Below are 20,527 nucleotides of genomic sequence, written 5' to 3' on the forward strand. Positions count from 1 at the left end.
ACTCAAATACGAGAAATGTGAGGAGGCTCACGTCTCCATTCATATTTCCCACCTTCTAGTTGGAGAACACGTGTAATCAGAAGCCCAGGTACCCTCCTCGAGGATTAGATACAAGATGTCACCTACACAATTCTTTCTTTTTAATACAAAGTGTTTTGAACTGGCACAATAATATGCTCTTTCAGCATAAGTTTAGAAACCATCACCACCATTCTTGACACTTAAAGGTTAAAATGTGAAATCCAGGTGTGTCTTCTATTGCTCTTTCTCTTTAGTCATTGAGAAGTTCTTAAACAAGACAGTTTCCCTTATTTTACTGGGAGTTTTATTTAAGGTGTGTGTGTGCATGTGGGCATGCTCAGTTGCGTCCAGCTCTTTGTGACCCATGGACTGTAGCCCACCAGGCTGCTCTGTCCATGGAATTTTCCAGACAAGAATACGGAGTGGGTTGCCATTTTCTTCTCCAGGGATCTTCCCAACCCAGGGATCAAATCTGAGTCTCTTGCGTCTCTTGGACTGGCGGGTGGATTCTTTACCACTGAGCCACCTGGGAAGCCCCCTTTATTTAAGGTGAAAAAGGCCAAAGGATGAATTGAATCATCTGTACTGCAAGGGTGTGAAATAAATCCAGTTTTGCTTGAAGGTACTCAGTTTCAACTGAATTTTTTTAACATTCTGTTTTTGCTTAACATAATCATTTATTCCTGGAAGGAAACAGAAGTGAAAATGTGCCTTGCTCTCAAAATGGATGTGACATGTAAATGGATTAAGGAGAAATCCTGAAGCTCTCTATGACCGTGGATCCCAAAGTATGGTTTTTACGACACTCATTCCTGAATTGTAGATTACCTATTACTTGAAGAAGGGTTCTATGGTTGAATATCAACCAAGATTAAAGAGTTTCCTTGCTGCTCTGGAATTTCTGGGGACCAGGGTGTGTAAGTGTGTCTGTGACTGCCCAGAAGGGGCCACAGCATCCCTCACGCACATGCCAAATAATGTGACCACCCCGCCCCCAGGTTATGTGGTACCACTTCAGAGAACACGCTTTGGGGAAAATGAATTTGTAAGTATTGTGGCTCCTTTGGTAAAGAATCTGCCTGCAATTCAAGAGACCTGGGTCTGATCCCTAGGTCGGGAAGACCCACTGGAGCAGGAAATGACTACCCACTCCAGTATTCTTGCCTAAGAAATCCCATGGACAGAGGAGCAGGTGGGCTCCAGTCCATGCGGTTGCAAGAGCTGGACACTACTAAGGGACTAACACTTTCTCTTTCACTAAACCACAATGCAATTTTATCTCCAAAGACATACCTTCTAATTTACTTTTATTTTCACATTTTTACTCTTTCATGGGCTTCTTCACATTCAAAACTAAATTTCCCCAGAACTATTGGTAGGCTGTAGCAGGGTCAGTCAGAAGTCTGCACTTTGATCACTGAGGTTGTAAGTCAGGACTCTCAGATGGAGGATCCACCCATGCATCTGGGATTTGCAATGTGAAGGAAGCCTCAACTTAGATGAAAACTGGCTCTCTCACTAAAGACACTTCTCTTAGGAAATTTTTATTAAATCCCTTGTCTTCAAGTCTTTGCATGCACTGTATTATTAAGCAGATTTTTTCTTTTAAAAAATTATATATTTGACTGTGTCAGGTCTTTGTTGTGGCATGCAGGCTTAATTGCTCCATGCTGCATGTGGGATCTTAGTTCACCGATCAGGGATGGAACCTGCAGCCCTTGCATTCCAAGTCAGATTCTTAACCTCGAGGGAGGTCTCCATAGCAGATGTTACTCTTAGGGCTTGAACAGAGAGGGAAACAAAGCAGAGGGCATTTAAACTATAACTGTAACTCACCAAAGAGATTTCAGTAGAGTTTGGTAGAGAACAAACTTATGGTTGGCAAGGGGGAAAGATGGGGGAAGGGATAGTTAGGGAGTTTGGGATGGTCATGTACATATTGCTACATTCAAAGTGGATAACCACCAAGGACCTACTGTATAGCACAAGGAACTCTGTGCAATGTAATGTGGCAGCCTGGATGGGAGAGGAGTTTGGGGGAGAATGGTTACATGTATATGTATGGCTGAGTCTCTTCGCTGTTCACCTGAAACTATCACAACATTGTTAATCGGCTATGCCCTGATACAGAACAAAAAGATTTTTAAAAAAGAAGTGGCGGTAGCATAATTGGGGATTTCGGGGAGAACCAGAGAAAGCAGCATCAAGATACAGGGGATGCAGGAGTCTGTGACCTGGAAAAGATGCTCGCCTGTATTGAGTGCACCTTGCCTTAACCTGACACAGGAAACATGCCTCAGTGAAGATGGATTTGGAATAAACTATAAGCAAAATGACTGTGTGGATTATGAAAAAATATGGAAAAACTGAAAAACAAAATAAATAGCATGCATCTGTTGACTGTTTGCTGTAGCTCACGTGACCTCCTCAGCGTGGGTACCACAGCCTCACACATTTAGTTAGGTAAATACGAGATACATGGGGGCCAAAGACATCTCTGGAAGATGACCTCTGGCATCAAAACCCAAAGATCACATCATTCCTAACTTGAGCACCAAAGGCTCTGATTTCATTTCTAGGCTTTCCTTGTTGTCTGTAAATGGGTTCATTGGGTATTTCACAGACATTTACTCTCAATGGGCTGGTTTATATCCCCAGTGCATTTCCAGGAAAGGCTGCTCAATGCACACTCTGCCTCGCTCACACACAGCACCTTAAGTTGGTCTCAGGAGCAGGGACAGAGAGAGATGCTGGGATGCCTAGGATTCATGGAGGCGGGGGAGGTCATGAAGAAGTGATGCTGCCTCAGGAAGGGAAGGCGTAGGCACAGGTGTGGTCTCAGGAAAGGTCGAAGCCAAAGAGTAAAGCAGCTGAAAGGGATGGAGAACACCAAGGTTAGGATCTCTTTGAGGAGGTGTCAGATAAGCAGGGACCAGATGATGTGAAAATCTGGGCAGAGAGCATTCCAGACCAAAGAGGCAACATGTGCAAAGGCCCTGAGGTGAGCACCTGCTTGGTATGTCCAAAGATAAGCAAGGAGTGGGGCTTGGAGAGAAGGAAGCAGAGAAGAGCACAGGGGACGGGACAGAACAGTATCCAGGGCGCAGAGACAGCAGGGCGAGCTGGGTCCTGGTGGGGAAGGAGCCCCACTCCAGTCACTGAAGGGCACACGTCGCCTGAGGGGCCCTTGACTTCTCCAAGTGCCAGTGCTGTCGTCTATAAAATAAAAGAATTCTGTGATTCCAAAATGATGGCCCTGCATTTCATGCCTCATTTCCTCACCTGTCAGGTGAGAACAGGCTGCTTTTAATCCTGAAGAGCAATTTGTGGGCCCTGTGCATTGCCCCAGAAGATCCACAATACTGTCATAGAAGGAGGGGGATGGTTTTTAAGAGGGTAGGATCTTGAGGAAGCAAGCGGAGGGGCTCGGCATCACAGGGACTGTGCTGGAGCCACAAGGCCATCACAGGAGGCCAGCCTTCCTGCCTTTACATCTGAGCATAAATGGAGGCCCTATTGATTTTAAGGTTCTGGAGTAGCAGAGAGGTAAGCCAAGGCAGAGAACATTTTGGGTTGCCATGTACAGAATGCACAGTCTAGCAAAGAGTATAGAAGAAATGCATTATTGATCTTTCAATAGTGTAAGAGGAATTCCTCCCTGCTGGAAGAAAGAGTTATTGAAACCCCTTCAAGTGTGCACTAGGGTAGAACTGGAGAGGAAGCAAAGATAAAACAGGCCACAAAGTTCCCACCTTTTAATATAAGATTGCAACTGAGGGTCAAGAGTGGGGCAATGAAGTGTTTTTGTAACATGATCATTTTTACTGAGATATAATTCACATACTATTAGGTTTATCTTTTAAAATTCAGATTTTTGAATAAAATTTATTTTCATGTATTTTATTCTTTGGGGTCTTATAAAAGAAACTATTTTCTTAATTTCATTTTCAGATCATTCATTGAGGTATGTGGAAATACAATTGATTTTTGTATATTGATCTTATATTCTATAACCTTGCTAACTTATTTATTTGCTCTGGTCAAATTTTTGTATATTTCTTTGCAAGTTTTGTATACAAGATAATGGCCTCTTCAAATAGCTAGTTTTATTTCTTCTTTTCCAAATTGATTATCAGTTATTTCTTTCTCTTGCCTTATTTCCCCAGTCAAAACTTGCAGTACATTATTAAACAGAAGTGGTGAGATCAGGTATCCTTGTCTTGTTCTTGATCTTAGGGGGAAAAAAAAGCTTTCTGTCTTTCGTATTAAATATGAGACAGTTTGTTTTTTGTGGGAAGTGTTAGCCACTCAGTTGGGACCCCATGGACCAGCAGTCAGTTTTCAACCCCAGTCTGCCAGTCTCCTCTGTCCATGGGATTCCCCAGCAAGAATACGGGAGTGGGTTGCCATTCCCTTTTCCATTCCCTTTTCCAAGGATGGAAATTTCCTGCATTGCAAGCAGATTCTTTACCATCTGAACCCCCAGGGAAGCCCGGTTTTTTGTAGTTTTTTTGTAGATGCCTTTTATCATGTAGAGAAAGTACCATTCAATTCCTAGTTTATTAAGGCTTTTTAAGATTTGTTTGTTTTAATCTGAAAGGTTGTTCAGGCTTTTTTAAAAAGGCTTTTCCTGTATCTGGTGAGATAGTTATGTAGTTTTTATCCTTTATTCAATTACTAAAGTGTATTACATTGATTTTTTTCTATTGAACCATCTTTGCATTCTTGGGATAAATCTCAATTGGTCATGATTCATGATTCTTTTTATATTTTGCTAAATTTGGTTTACTACTATTTTGTTGAAGCTTTTTTTAAATTCGGTCATTAGGTAAATTGACTTGTAGTTTTATTTTTCTTGTGATATTTTTCTAAGGCTTTGCAATCAGGGTAATGATGACCCCAAGAATAAGGTGGGCGTTATTCTTTCCGCTGAGAAGAGTTTTTGAAGAAGTGATGTTAACTTTTCTTCATTCATTTGGTAGAATTCACCAGCAAAGAAATCTTGTTCTGGGCTTTTCTTCATGCTGCTGCTGCTAAGTCGCTTCAGTCGTGTCCAACTCTGTGTGACCCCATAGATGGCAGCCCACCAGGCTCCCCCTTCCCGGGGATTCTCTAGGCAAGAACACTGGAGGGGGTTGCCATTTCCTTCTCCAATGCATGAAAGTGAAAAGTGAAAGTGAAGTCATTCAGTCATGTCCGACCCTCAGGGACCCCATGGACTACAGCCTACCAGGCTCCCCTGTCCATGAGATTTTCCAGGCAAGAGTACTGGAGTGGGTTGCCATTGTCTTTCTTCATAGGTAGTTATTATTATTATTATTATTTCAATCTCTTTACTTTTTATAGGTCTGTTTAGGTTTCCACTTCTCATTTGGGCATTTTTAATAGTTTGTATCTTTTTAAGAATTTCACTTAGGTTACCTAAATAATGACTTGCAATTATTCATAGTATTTCCTTATAACCCTTTTTAACTTCAGTGAGGTTGGTAGTAGTGGCCCCTGTTTGATTTCTGACCTTAGTAATTTTTTTATTGGCCAGTTTAGCCAAAAGCTAGTTTATTTTTGGTTGATCTTCTTAGATAACCAAGTTTTAGTTTAATTGACTTTCTATTCTCTGATTTACTTATTTCTGCTTTAGTATTCCCTTCCTTCTGCTTGCTTTGGGTTTAATTTGCTCTACCATTTTTGTATTTTTAAGGTGGAAGGTTATTAGCTTGAGATTTTGCTCTAACCCTGTCTTCTAAAAACAACTATTTACTGGCAATCTTTTCAGATTAAAAATGAGATCATTTATGTAAGTGAATTGAATATTTTTTTAAAATTGAACGATTAACATATTTTCATGTTGACATTTTGTGCTAGACTTCACTCTCTCCAATAACGTTTTATTGTGTGGAATTTACTATAATTTTCTTAAACAGCCTAGGAATCCTCAACTCTTCTGTATTTTCTCAAATGTAGTCATCTGATCTGTCTGTCTTTGCTGGACTATGGTGAGCAGGCAGGGGAAAGATGTTTTAAGAGAAGAACTAGGAACAAAAGTCACAACTTTCTCCATCCTCCCGTTTCCCTGGAGTAGCAGTGACAGAGAGCAGAGGTGTCTCAGATGTACGAGCAGAGTCAGGAAGACATGATTCATTTAGCCACGTGCCTGGTTAAACCATGAGACCTTTACTGGTTCTCTGGGCCTTTCCTTGGATACTAGAGATTTAGATTCACATTTCCCAAACCTTTCCCTTTCATAAGAGTGTCTGTGGAAAAGATGGAAATCTGAAGCAGCTCTTCACAGATTTTCTGCGAAGTTTCTGCAGTTTCCCTAGTGAGGTGGTTGAGTTGTTCTTGTTCAGTCGCTCAGTCGCTCAGTTGTCTGACTCTTTGTGACCCCATGGATTGCAGCACACCAGCCTTCTCTGTCCATCATCTCCTGGAGATTACTCAAACTCACGTCCATTGAGTCAATGATGCCATCTAACCATCTCATCCTCTGTCATCCCCTTCTCCTCCTGCCTTCAGTCTTTCCCAGCATCAAGGTCTTTTTCAATGAGCCACCTCTTTGCATCAGGTGGCCAAAGTATTGGAGCTTCAGCTTCAGCATCAGTCTTTCTATGGGTGATTGAGTACAGACGCTTTTTTTTTTTTTTTTTCTGCATGCTTTCACTGTATGACTCTGGAGGGCCAGTACATGCTCAAGTGTGAGAAGCAAAAGCCTGGGTGTTTTTAGTGGGTCAAAATTCTCCCATTTTAGTTGGAACAATGTGCATGTATCACAGACACAATCTTCACCTTTTGAGAGACAAAACAACCATTCTTTAAAACAAGGCTTCATGTCGGCACAGGTGACAAAACTGAAGCTGGGACAAGGCCAGGGGCTCCCACACTTATACAGAGAGATCTGGTCTCCTGGTGTTGAGGAGAGGAGGCATAATTTCAAGTCTGTTTTGAAAATTTCACCTGTCACCAAGATCATGACATAGTTGGGAGGTTGTAGCTGAGTAACTAATTCATCTTATATAGATTATCTGGCAGGTGAAATCTCATTTAGCATATACATTTAAGGCAACATTTCTCCAGGCTGGTGTCAAAGAACAGCAGTAGTGTGAGATGTTCAGTAGAAAATGGTTTTCCTGGTCAAATAAGTTTCTGCAGTGCTGATTTCTCAGGGTTCACCTCGGAGTGTCTCCATGGCTTTAGTATATCTCTCTCTGAACAACTGTGCAGAGCACAGATGTAGAGAACAAACACATGAATACCAATCGGGAAGAGGAGTGGTATAATTTGGGAGACTGGGATTGACATATACACACTATTATGTGTAAAACAGAAAACTAATGCTAACCTACTGACAACACAGGGAGCTCTTCTCAATGCTCTGTGGTGACCTAAATGGAAGGGAAATCCAAGGAAGAGAGGATATTTGTATATTAAGAGCTGACTGACTTTGTTGTACAGCAGAAACTAATACAATATTGGAAAGCAACTATACTTCAATGAAAATAAAAAGGAATTGCGCAGAAAAGCTAGGAAAATAGTGTCTGGGTCTTGAGAAACAGACCAAGAAATAAGGTTTCACTTGCAAGTGGTGGTTGGAGGGTGATGCTAGGAAGCTGCTGGGGAGTCAGGAGGGGAGACAGAACAGGGAGGAACCACAGACCACTGTGACTGACAGGCTGGCTAAGCCTCCAGGGGACAGTGCAGGGGACCTCAGTGGGAGAGGAAGGTGTGCCGGTTGTCCTCCCGTCCAGTCCATCGCTACCCACAATGCTCCAATGCCAACACTCCCCGGATCTTCCAACCTAGGCGGCACAAGCTGCACACCTCAGGCACTGAGGTGTAGGCACTGCAGAAGAAGCTGTGAGGTGCCCTGGACACAGGGGTGCTGCATGGATGTGGGGGGCACCCCATCTCCTTGACACCTAGGATTTCTCCAGTTTCACCATTTCCCTTTCTTTCCTTGCCCTTTCCCTGTCTCTTCCCTGGGGATTTTTCCCCCTTTTTGTTTTTCTTTTAAGATTTTTTTTTTCCTTTTTTGATGTGGACCATTTTAAGTCTGTATTCAGTTTGTTGCAATATTGCCTTTATTGTGTCTTTTTGGCTTTTTGGCTGAGAGGCATGTGGGATCTTAGCTCCCAGACCAGATCAAACCCACACCCTCAGCACTGGAAGGCAAGGTCTTAAACACTTGACTGCCAGGGAAGTCCCTTTCCTTCTTTTCATAACAACTACAACTTCACTGGAGCTTCCCAGGTGGCTCAGCAGTAAAGAGCCAGCCCCGTGGATCTTTATTTCAAACCCTGGCTCTCTGATCTCCTCCAACCGTGTTCCAGAGACAGCAGGGGGGCTGGCTCACCCTCTCCATGCCCCTCAGCGCTGCGAGGAGCCCTCCTGTCCTGTGTGGCCAACTCCCTCTCTCCTCTGAGCACCCTGCATGTTCTAACCATTCAGCCAAACATGAGGGAACTTGGCTTCATTTTCATGTTTTGCTCAGGCAACAAATTCACTTCCCTGGAGCTACAACGACTTGTCCTACCAAGGTGTCTCAGTGTCCCCAGGACACAAGGAAAGACCACCCCTTCAGTGCGTGTGGCCCGCGGCCTGGCAACAGCTGTGGAAAATCTGGATGCCCCTTGACCTACTTCAGCTGAAGGCCTCCTCTGTCCCTGTGATGAACTGCTACTATTTTAAGATTGAAAGAGTTTTACGAGATTTCAGAAATTTACAGTTTTAGATTAGAATTCAATCTAATGTTTTCAAGGGAATTCTTATATGAGGCCGGTAAATTGTAGAACTAAACAGCCACAGATTCCGACGGAACTGATCTGGATGGAACTCCCTCTGAAACCTTCTCCCTGGTGAGCTCTGGAAAATATTGGCTGCCCACAACCCGGGGGCACGGCCAACAGCACCCGCTCCCCCATGGCCGTGGGCCTGGTGCCGGGCGCCGCAGGCGGGCATAGCTGCAGCCACGCCGGTTGGCCCCGGCCTGCTGCCTGTCACAGGCTGTTTACCTGAGGATGGATTTCGAGGCCACAGGGCCCGACTCCGTCTCAAGGGCAGAGGAAAATGTGTGCAGCTATTTTAAAGCCGGGGGCTGGACATCTTGTCCACAGTCTGCCTTTCAAAGGGACACACAGGCTTAACTAAGGAGGGGACACTCTCCAAACAAGCCCCGTGACACTTGAGGGGCCACCTTCAGACAGAAAAGGCGAAGGGCCCAAGGGTCTCCCGTGTGCCTGCAGGGAGGGGTGCACACAGGCCTGGGGGTGGTGCCGGGAGAGCCTTGTGGGGCTACTTGGGGCACACTCACGCCCATGGCACCTGTGCATCCACACGCATACACGAGTGTGTGCTCACATTCCTATACACAGACAGGCACAGGCACGCAGTCACGTCCATCGCACACCTACACTCACATATGTGCACACAAATGTGAATGCACATGCACTGACGTGTGCAAATACACATATACTTCCACAGACAACTCACTACCACACACTCATGCTCCTCTTAGCTCACACGCTCATAAACATATACCCACACTCACTCCTACACACCTGTGCACCCACACAGACACCCACACACACACATCTTCACACTCAGCACACATACACAAACTCACACACTCACACAGTACCCCTCACACTCACACACACTAGGGCAGGGTCTTCAGGTCTCTGAGCCTTCTCGGAAGGCTTGGCATCTTCGACCGTGGGCGCCTCCCTAAGCCCAGGGGGCCTGTGGTCCTTGTGACCCCAGATGCCAAGTTGGGTTTGTGTGGAAGTGGACTTGTACTCTTTCTCTCCTCCATCCTCTGCCTGGAAGACAATGGGCTTCTGTAGTGTCTCTGAAGCCAGCTGGGGGCTGTGGTGAGTTCTCCTTGGCCAGTTGAACCATCATGACCAGGTTCATGGACTCCAGAAGTTCACGAGCAATTTGCCTCTTCCTGTTTGATTACCTGTATTTTGTCAGCTGAAGTTTGTTCTATGCAAACCGCTCCCCCCTCAGCATCCTTCCCTCCTTCCCAGGTGTTCTCCTGCAGCTGTGGGGGATGAAGTCACCTGCTTGTCTCTAACCTCTAGTTGTCTTGAAAAAGGCAAGGCAAGCAAACGTACATGAGGTGTTCCAGGGAGCTTTGGGTACAGAAGGTGAGTCAGGACCCTCTTCCTATATTATCTGGAAAACAAATGTAGTTTTGGGCATTTAAATTATTGGTATTGCAGAGACTACTACAAAAATTTTTGTTAAAATGAAAGGTTATTAATACTTCTTTTTCAACCAATCAAATCATTTTCATGTTCACATGATTCCTCGCAGGCCTTATTCATACAACCAAACAATAAAGTTCCTGGAGTTTTGTAAATAATTCGCCCTCAAATTCTCTGAATCCCTGGATCCTAATCCTTGTTCTCCAGGATAATCAGACATCCTTCTAGGTAGATGTTGATACCTTCTAGGTAGATGCAGATATTATTGGAGAAGGTAGTAAAACAAAGAAATTAGAAAGAAGGACCACACAAGAGTCAGTCTCTTTTTGCGTGTGTGATAAAACATATGCCTTATTGTTGTTGTTCAGTCTCCCAGTCGTGTCTGATGCTTTGTGACCTCATGGACTGTGTCACGCCAGGCCTCCCTGTCCCTAACCATCTTCTGAAGCTGGCCCAAGTTCATGTCTATTGCATTGGTGATGCCATCTCACCATCTCATCCTCTGATGCCATCTTCTCCTTCTGCCCTCAATCTTTTCCAGCATTAGGGACTTTCCCAATGAACTGACTGTTCCCATCAGGTGACCAAAATACTGGAGCTTCAGCTTCAGCATCAGTCCTTCCAGTGCCTTATAATCATAGTCATTTTTAAGTGTACAGCTGAGTGGCACTGAGTATATTCACATTATTGTACAACCACCACCAGCATCCAATTCTGGAACTCTTACATGTTGCAAAACCGAAACTCTGTTCCCATCAACCACTGACTCCTTATTTGTCCCTCTCCCAGCTCCTGGCAACCATGATTTTACTTTCTGTTGCTGTGAATTGGACTATTCTAGATACTTCTGTAAGTGAGATTGTGCATGTCTGTTCCCTGTGACCAGCCTGTTTCACTTGGCATAATGTCTTTATGCCTTCCCTTGTGGCTCAGCTGGTAAAGAATCCACCTGCAATGCCGGAGACCTGGGCTCAATCCCTGGGTTGGGAAGATCCCCTGGATAAAGGAAAGGCTACCCACTCCAGTATTCTGGCCTGGAGAATTCCATGGACTGTATAGTCCATGGGGTCGCAAGGAGCTGGACACAACGGAGCGACTTTCACTTTCACTTTCAGTGCCTTTAAGGTACATACACATGGTAACATGCTTAGAGTTTCTTCACCTTCAGCTGACAAAAGTCTTATTTGTAGTCTTATTCAAAGACCTAGTAACTACAGATTTCTTGTTCAGTTGACTCTCACTTGGCAGTTTAGAGTCTTGGTTTCCTTATCTGTAAAGAGACTTGACAAAGGCCACACAGTAAATGAAGTGGGGACAGCCATAATCCAGAAATGACACCAAATTCTACCTGAGACTCAGAAAAGCAGTTCAGAGTGGCCCCAGCAGGACCCAGGGGCACATGGGGTGGTTTTCAGGATTATGAGAAAGCAAAATTCAGACTTAAAAGGAAGAAAGTAGGGAACACCACTAGATCATTCAGGTATGACCTAAATCAAATTCCTTACGATCATACAGTAGAAGTGACAAATAGATTCAAGGGATTAGAGCGGATAGTCTCTGAAGAACTTTGGATGGAGGTTCATGACATTGTATAGGGGGCAGTGATCAAGATCATCCCCAAGAAAAAGAAATGCAAAAAGGCAAAATGGTTGTCTGAGGAAGCCTTACAAATAGCTGAGAAAAGAAGAGAAGTGAAAGGCAAAGGAGAAAAGGAAAGATATACCCGTTTGAATGCAGAGTTCCAAAGAATAGCAAGGAGAAATAAGAAAGCCTTCCTCAGTGATCAGTGCAAAGAAATAGAGGAAAACAATAGAATGGGAAAGACTAGAGATCTCTTCAAGAAAATTAAAGATACCAAGGGAACATTTCATGCAAAGATGGGCACAATAAAGGACAGTAATGGTATGGACCTAACAGAAGCAGACAATATTAAGAAGAGATGGCAAGAATACACAGAAGAACTATACAAAAAAGATCTTCATGACCCAGATAACCATGGTGGTGTGATCACTCACCTAGAGCCAGACATCTTGGAATGGGAAGTCAAGTGGGCCTTAGGAAGCATCACTACCAACAAAGCTAGTGCAGGTGATGGAATTCCAGTTGAGGTATTTCAAATCCTAAAAGATGATGCTGTGAAAGTGCTGCACTCAATATGCCAGCAAATTTGGAAAACTCAGCAGTGGCCACAAGACTGGAAAAGGTCAGTTTTCATTCCAATCCCAAAGAAAGGCAATGCCAAAGAATGCTCAAACTACCATACAATTGCACTCATCTCACGCTAGTAAAGTAATACTCAAAATTCTCCAAGCCAGGCTTTAATAGTGCATGAACAGTGAACTTCCAGATGTTCAAGCTGGATTTAGAAAAGGCAGAGGAACCAGAGTCAAATTGCCAACATCGGTTGGATCATCAAAAAACCAAGAGAGTTCCAGAAAAACATCTACTTCTGCTTTATTGATTACACCAAAGCCTTTGACTGTGTGGATCACAACAAATCATGGAAAACTCTTCAAGGGATGGGAATACCAGGCCACCTGAACTAGTTCCTGAGAAATCTGTATGCAGGTCAAGAAGGAACAGTTAGAACTTGACATGGAACTATAGACTGGTTCTAAATTGGGGAAGGAGTATGTCAAGGCTATATATTGTCACCCTGCTTATTTAACTTATATGCAGAGCACATCATGGAAAATGCCAGGCTGGATGAGATGCAAGCTGGAATCAAGACTGCCAGGAGAAATATCAGTAACCTTAGATATGCAGATGATAGCACCCTTATGGCAGAAAGCAAAGAGGAACTAAAGAGCCTCTTGATGAAAGTGAAAGAAGAGAGTGAAAAAGCTGGCTTGAAACTCAACATTCAAAAAACTATGATCATGGCAGCAGGTCCCATCACTTTATGGCAAACAGATGGGGAAACAGCGGAAAGAGTGAGAGGCTTTATTTCTGGGGGCTCCAAAATCACTGCAGATGGTGACTGCAGGCATGAAATTAAAAGATGCTTACTCCTTGGACGAAAAGTTATGACCAACCTAGACAGCTGTTAAAAAATAGAGACATTATTTGGCCAACAAAGGTCCATCTAGTCAAAGCTATGGTTTTTCCAGTAGTCATGTATGGATGTGAGAGTTGGACCATAAAGAAAGTTGAGCCCTGAAGAACTGATGCTTTTGAACTGTGGTGTTGGAGAAGACTCTAGAATACTTTGGACTGCAAGGAAATTCAACCAGTCAATCCTAAAGGAAATCAATCCTGAATATTCCTTGGAGGACTGATGCAGAAACTGAAACACCAATACTTTGGCCACCTAATGTGAAGAACTGACTCATTGGAAAGGACCCTGATGCTGGGAAGGATTGAAGGCGGGAGGAGAAGGGGATGACAGAGGATGAGATGGTTGGATAGCATCACTCACTCGATGGACTTGAGTTTGAGCAAGCTCTGGGAGTTGGCAACAGACAGGGAAGCCTGGAGTGCAGTAGTCCATGGGATCACAGAGTCAGACACAACTGAGTGACTGAACTGAACTGAACTTAGCCCTCAGTCAGGCTCAGGTGGGCAGCCTTAAACCTTCAGTGGGTTTACCAGGCAGGTTCCCAGAAAGAGGCAGATCCTGGGGGCCTGTTCTCAGCAGGCCATCAGGCACCAGTTGGTGTAAATTGAATGAAGGTAGAATTTCTCCAGCTGAAGTTGCTCAGCAGACATGCACACCCACACACTCACAGACACACACACCTGAGAGACCAGTTTTTCCTTGTAGTGACTAGGGGGACATCTAGTCTAAAGACAGTGCAGCCTCAGAGCTGCACGAGGCTTGGAGTCTGGCATGGGGACTGCCTGGCCATGGGGGCTACTGAATGAATGAAGAGCTTCTGAGGTCAGCTCCGTCATAACCAGGAATGTTTCTCTCTGTCTCTCTCTCTCTTTTTTGCTATGTGGATGGTTCTAACTTCTCATGCAGATATTGTATTTGGAAGAAGAAGCATTTTTTATTTCTTAAAGCATTAAACTAGGGAAGAAATGCGTTTAGAAAATGTAAACATACCTGCAAAAATGAATGCCTGTTTTATTCTTCTCCGAAAAAGGCCAACATAAAGGAAACTAATCTTGGGAAAAAGCAGAGAACAAAACCCCACACCCCTCCTGTGTGTCCTTTCTGTTGGGCCACCACTCCTATCTAAAATCTGTCTTAAAAGACGCTTGGATTCAAGTCAATGCAAGGCAAAACCAATAAAATAGTTTAAAGTAAAATAAATAAATTTTTAAAAAGAGTGGATAAATTAAAAAAAAAAAAAAAACCTTGGAGGAGAGAGGAGAGCGGGTACTGGGCACTGTCCTAGAGAAGGGGAGGTATGATGCCTGGCTAGTGCTGCTTCCCCATCCCTGGGCACCAAGCCCCCTTCGCCACAAGTCAGCCAAGACAGAACCATCCAGGTGGGTTGGTAAATAGCAGACCTTCTAAGAAGGGTGCCTTTCATCTCTGCCCTGGAAATGCTCCCATCAGAGGATTATCATAGTTATGTATTTCTGGCCCCCTTCTCAGCAATTCTAAGTTTTCAAGGGGAGCTGGACACAGAAGTTTTGAAGAAGCACCCCCTCCCTACCTTTACCGCCAGTGATTTTAATATGCACCTGGTACTAAGACCCATTTAGGAGATGAGGGGAAACCCAGAGCTCTCATTGGGGAGGGTTCCCCGGGCGGGAGGGTCCTTGACCATGATCTCTAAGTTCAGCTCTCCTCCAGCTCCCAGGGGCATGAAGACTCAGAGCCAGATTGACCTGGCTTCCAGTGGATAAGATCTCAGGAAGTAAGACAAACATTTCCTGTGGAAGCAAAACCTGTCTATTCAGGTGATCAACAAATAATCTTAAATTCTCATTTTTTTTTCCTTAAGAAATGAGTGACATGGGACTTCCCTGGTGGTCCAGTGGTTAAAACTCCACACTCCCAAAGCAGGAGGCAGGAGTTTGACCCCTGGTCAGGAGGCACTAATGGTAAAGAACCTGTCTGCCAATACAGGAGACATAAGATATGCGGGCTGGATCCCTGGGTCGGGAAGATCCCCTGGAGGAGGCATGGCAACCCACTGTAGTATTCTTGCCTGGAGAATCGCATGGACGGAGGAGCCTGGCAGCCTGCAGTCCTAGGGTCACATAGAGTCGGATACACCAGAAGTGAGTTAGCAGCATATGCATGCAGGCAACTAAGGTCCCACTTGTTGCATGTGGCACAGCGAAGCCAAAAGAAAGGAAAAAGAGATGACTTGGTGACAGCCATGAACCACCCACCTCGCCACCTCCAGTATCTGCATTAGCCCCTGCCCTCACACTGGCTGAAGCTCCCCCCTGCCCACTATTCCTGGCATCCCGTGTGCTGTCAGCCCAGCGGAGGGGAGGGATTTTGCAGCTCTGCCTTCCTGTGGGTGAGGCCCCCCCCGGTTCTCTTCCAACAGAGCTGTGGCTCATCTCCACGTATGAGTGCCAGTTCTCAGGTTTATCCTGATCTATGGGGATGAGAAAGGAGGGGATTAAGGGCTCTAGCTACAAAGTTCCTTTCTTCCCCTACGTCACTCTGAAGGTCTCCTACCCAACCAGGACAGGGGCAGCGGCAGCCAGTGACAGTTACCCAACAAGTGAAAAGTAACTTAGATGAGGGACAGCAGAGCTGGAGGGATGTTCATTCTTAGACCTTCTCAGTGCTCACTGACTTAGAGCCACGTCTGAAAACAACAGCAAAGAACAGAAGGGATTTGTGAAGATAAGGGGATGCCCTGCAAAAGGAAATAGGATGATCCCTTCCAGAAATTTCCAGCTAACTTTCCGGAAAGCCACCCCAGGACTAATCAGAGAGAGTAAGACAAGAGTAATAGATGCTTCTGTTTGCTAATGCTTGCCATTGCAAGGGACTGTGCTTTATCTTCATTATCTAAGATTTTAATGAACATAGCAAGACAAGCAATATTATTGTCTCCACTTTACAGATGAGGAAACCAAGGCTCCGAGAGGCTGGCTCCTTTGCCCAGAGTCACACAGTCACTAAATGCTAGCCATGGATTCCAACCTAATTTGTTTTATCTGAGATTGTATGACCTCCAATGTTAACTATCATTTCTTCATCAAAATATTTCCCTACTGGGCATCCTCTCTGCCACCCTCCCGTCAACTTTTACCAGCTGTACCTGGGTCAGAATCCATTTTGCACTGTAGGGTGCAGTGTTATCAAAATAGCCTGCTATTCAATACCTTTCTCTGTATCTGTGGGGTAAAGCTCTGGGTGCATCACCTTCAAGCCCAGCACAATAATTCTCCAGGGAAATAGTCTAAGCAGGTACACATTCTTAACCCTGGCCTTTCTCTCCTGGGCTTCCTTCTCAAGTCCTCCTTTCTTGTTACTTACTGGGTCCCTACCTGTCCTTCCGGGGGGCCATGTGGGGTCATGACAGTCATGGATTCCGGAGTCAGCCAGACCCCAGGCCATTCATTACCTCTGCAGTGGGGCTATGGTGTAATAAATGCGAGACAGAAAAGGAAAGGACCAGAAGATGCTTAATATCTGATAAATCAGCATTTTGAAAACTGAGTCACCTCTAAGGCATGGGTTGGGGCCAGAATTTTTATGTGTTGACTTGGACACCATCCTTCCACATCCAGTCAAGCTCTTTCTTGTCGGAGTTTAAATGTTCCTCCTCTGCCTCTCCTCCCCAGTCCCCTGAACTGAAACTCCTGGTTCCTTTCTCTCACTGTGTAGCATTCCCCTTTCCTGCAAATCCTTCAATTTGGCAACAAAATGAACTGCACGTTCTTTTTTTTCCTCACTGACAAACTGTTTATTGAATTTTGTAGCAGTGTGGGGTGTCTCTTTTGGATCTTAGAGTCTCGGGATTCAGAGTGGTGGCTCTATGGCCATGGTGAATTGGAGAATTTGTTCTCCCGCCAGTGCCTGCTGCTCTACCCCTGATTCTGCAATGGCTGCCGGGTGGGCCCCCCTCCACTGGAGCTGTCCTGTTCCAGGGCCAACAGGAGAGCATTGGCAGTGAGCTGCAAGCATTCTTCCTTGGTTATGCCTTCCCAGCAGGTGGCATTGACATAGCCATAGATATAGGAGCTCCCAGAGCCTAAGATGGCAAAGACCTGTCATCATACCCACCATGGGCACCGAGGACACCTGACCCCCTTCTTGGGGTCCCAGCCAGCAGTGATGATTCCTGCCATCAGGCCTTCTTGGTATCAGGGACAAATCTCCTTAAGGAGGCTGGCCGCTGTGTGTACCACTGGAGGCTCATTCAGTTCAATGCTGCGGAAACCAAGCTGATAAGTGACTGCGTCAGCTCCTGCCTGGGTATCAGCTGCTGAGCCTGAGGGGCAGCAGACAATACAGTTGTGAACAGGGATCAGCTTGGCAGTGTACGACTCAGCGGTTGTCTTGGAGCCTGCTCCTAGAGCCACGCCCCTATCAGCTTGCACAGCCACGAGAGTGGTCCCCGTGGAAACGTCCTGGCTCTCCCAGTCGGGAGCGATGGCTCCAGGCCCCCAGGCTGGTGCCGGCCCAGCTCCCCGAGCAGCTACTGAGGTGGCTGCCATCTTCTTCCTCCTGAACTGTACATTCCTGAAGTCAGCTTCCCAGGGGTTTTTTTTGCTTTCTTGAACATTGTGCTAGGTACACAGTGAGGGTAGTAAGACCATTCTGGACACTGACTCATCAAAACAGTTATTTTTGAACTCTGTTTAGAACAAGAGAAACTCCAGGTGACTGCAGCAGTGCTGGCCTGAGCACTCCGGGGAAGGCTCAGATGCTTATTGCTAATTCAGACCACCTGGACCTGTAGCATCTTCCACACCAGGGGTGAAAACCCACCAGATGCACAGACCACACCCTGGCCTGGGAGCAGGGCCATTCACCTTGCTATCTTTCATATGTGGGAACACCTCGATTAATACAAGTGATAGAATATACCAAAGTGGTAATTTTCCAGCCTGTGGGGCAGAAGAGCTCTGGGGAGAAGCAGAATTACCCCCAAGAGCGTGGCCTGTGGGCTGAGTGACACTATGCTTCCTAACCGAGGTGTATTTCACTGAACTTTGGATGCCGCGGGTTGTAAACCCATCCGTGTTTACGTGCACTAGAAAATAAACACTGACATTAGATTATCAGCACAATGGCCAAGATTTCATCAATGGTCAAGAACATGACATTACTATAAATACCGAAGCCTAAAACGGAAAGCATTCTTTGAATTTGCTAAAATAGTATATGGACCATTTTTCAAATTAAAGTAGCCATCTCCTTAAGCCAGATTTAGTAACATTCAAGTTTACTTTAAAATGTGAACTGAACTCACGGTACCATTTTCCATTTTTCAATGGCTGTAAGAAACACAGCTATTAAGGGCGATTTTGATCTTAAAAGAGACCTTCCTTCTCAATAATGTTGAAACTCCCTGGGGGTTCCTGTGAAAAATCATTATCTCTCAGGGAGCAGATGAAGATTGAGCAGTGGGTCCCAGAGGGGCTGCTGATTAGAGACAATCAGTAAGGGAACAGGTCTATCCCAAAGTGTGGCTACCATAATCTGATCATGTTACCCTCTAAAGTGAATATACTGTAGTTTCTGCCAAAATTACAAAAAAGGCCATAAAATAGACAAAGAAACATTACCCCTGGGGAGGGAACAAGGGAGGGTGTTTGCTGTCAAAGCACTTCCTCAAACTCGGGGCTCCCTTGGATTTTTCCAAAGCACATCCTCCTATCCATAATCACATTTTGATCTCACGAGTCTGACCAGAAAACCCACCTGGGAGACTTCTGCCTTGTGACGTTTGTGTGGCAGTGGACATTCAGAGCGGACGTTGCACATGGTCTGGACATGGAGCCTACCCAGAAGTCTTGGAGTCAGGCCGGCACTTTCAGGAAGCTGTGTGAAATTCTGCATGACCATGACTTGTGTTTTTACAACTTGGTTTCTGATGCCTGAAGGACTGAATCTCAAATACAGAAAAACCAATTGACATTGGAAGATCAAAGCATTTAGTAGTTGCAAGAAGACGTGTCAACAATGATATCATCATTTGAACATACCAGGCTTGGCAGATTTGAGGGGATTCTGTGACTGTCCTGGCATCAGAGGCTTAACGATGCTGAAGATGCTGCCTTCTGAGTCTGCCTTCTGGTTCCTCAAGGGCAGCAGCGGTCCCTTGTCTGCCTGTGTCACCTCTACACTCAGGCCATTGCCTTCAGAGGGGCCCCCTTCTCCCTTAGCTGGACACCCTCTCAGGGTGTGAACCCAGGAGGCATCATCACCTTCAGAATACCTTCCTCACTTCTGAAGATCAGAGTCTCAGAACCCAGAGGTCAGCTGTGCAGTTCATGTGAACAGGTTCATCTCCTGGTGTCTGCTCTGGGCTGGAAAGGACAGGAGGCAAGGCTTGGAGAGGACTCCCCTTCTGTTAACAACTCAGTCATCTGGATGCCAAAGGAGCAAATCATTCTATCTCTGCATTTCTTATCAGTACTAACTGGCTGTTTCTGCAGACCGTTTCTCTAGAGGTTTTATTGGACCCCATTAGACTCACATCTAAGACCCCAGGATAATTGGAAATATACTCAAGCCTCTTGACATCCAGTGAGATTCAACTTTTCCTATTTGCCAGAAAGATGATTTTACCCAAGTTAGGGGAAAATTGCCAGAAAGACAAGTGATAAAACAATGAATGGTTTCTTTGAACTGAAGTACTTGAAGGCAAAGCATGATTGAAACCAGACACAAACATACCTTGGGGTCTCTTTGGCTGGAAGTCATCAGGCCCAGCAGAGCTGGTGGCTGTCTGTCCAGGGCCGGCTCTCAGAGGGCTGTTCCTCAGTCTTTAGGGGAAGTGGACCACTTAAAACTAAGGCCAAATGCTATGTCCCTTGCCTGGAATTTGTGGGGTTCCTGCTACGAATACAGCCAGGATTAGTCATCTGGTGCTGACAGCTAGCTCCAAATACTCTTAACGGGAGTCAACACCCACTCACCAGACCCTTTAGAGCATAGCGCAAAGAGCCCATGACCTAAGGGATTAAGGGGTGACAAAGACTGAAATCCCAGGAGCCATAACCCAAGAATCAGTGAGAGCTTGCTGCTAGAGGATGCTAGCATGTGTCCTTTTTTCCTGATTGTAGGAGCTGGAATTTGGTTCCTAGTGAGCAGGGAGATTAGGTTTGACATAAATGCACTAAGATGTGTAGAACAGCTGGCTGGTGAGAAGCTGCTGGATAGCACAGCGAGCTCAGCTTGGTGCTCTAAGATGACCTGGAGGGGTGGG

At 45.2% G+C, this 20,527-nt stretch overlaps 1 pseudogene; it reads right to left on the reverse strand.

Moving 5' to 3' along the window:
• Nucleotides 1-17,109: 17,109 nt before the first annotated feature.
• On the reverse strand, nt 17,110-17,807 carry LOC138416898 (proteasome subunit beta type-6 pseudogene; annotated as a pseudogene).
• Nucleotides 17,808-20,527: the final 2,720 nt, after the last annotated feature.

The sequence above is a fragment of the Ovis canadensis genome, chromosome 13, assembly GCF_042477335.2.
Source record: "Ovis canadensis isolate MfBH-ARS-UI-01 breed Bighorn chromosome 13, ARS-UI_OviCan_v2, whole genome shotgun sequence".
NCBI classification, from domain to species: domain Eukaryota; kingdom Metazoa; phylum Chordata; class Mammalia; order Artiodactyla; family Bovidae; genus Ovis; species Ovis canadensis.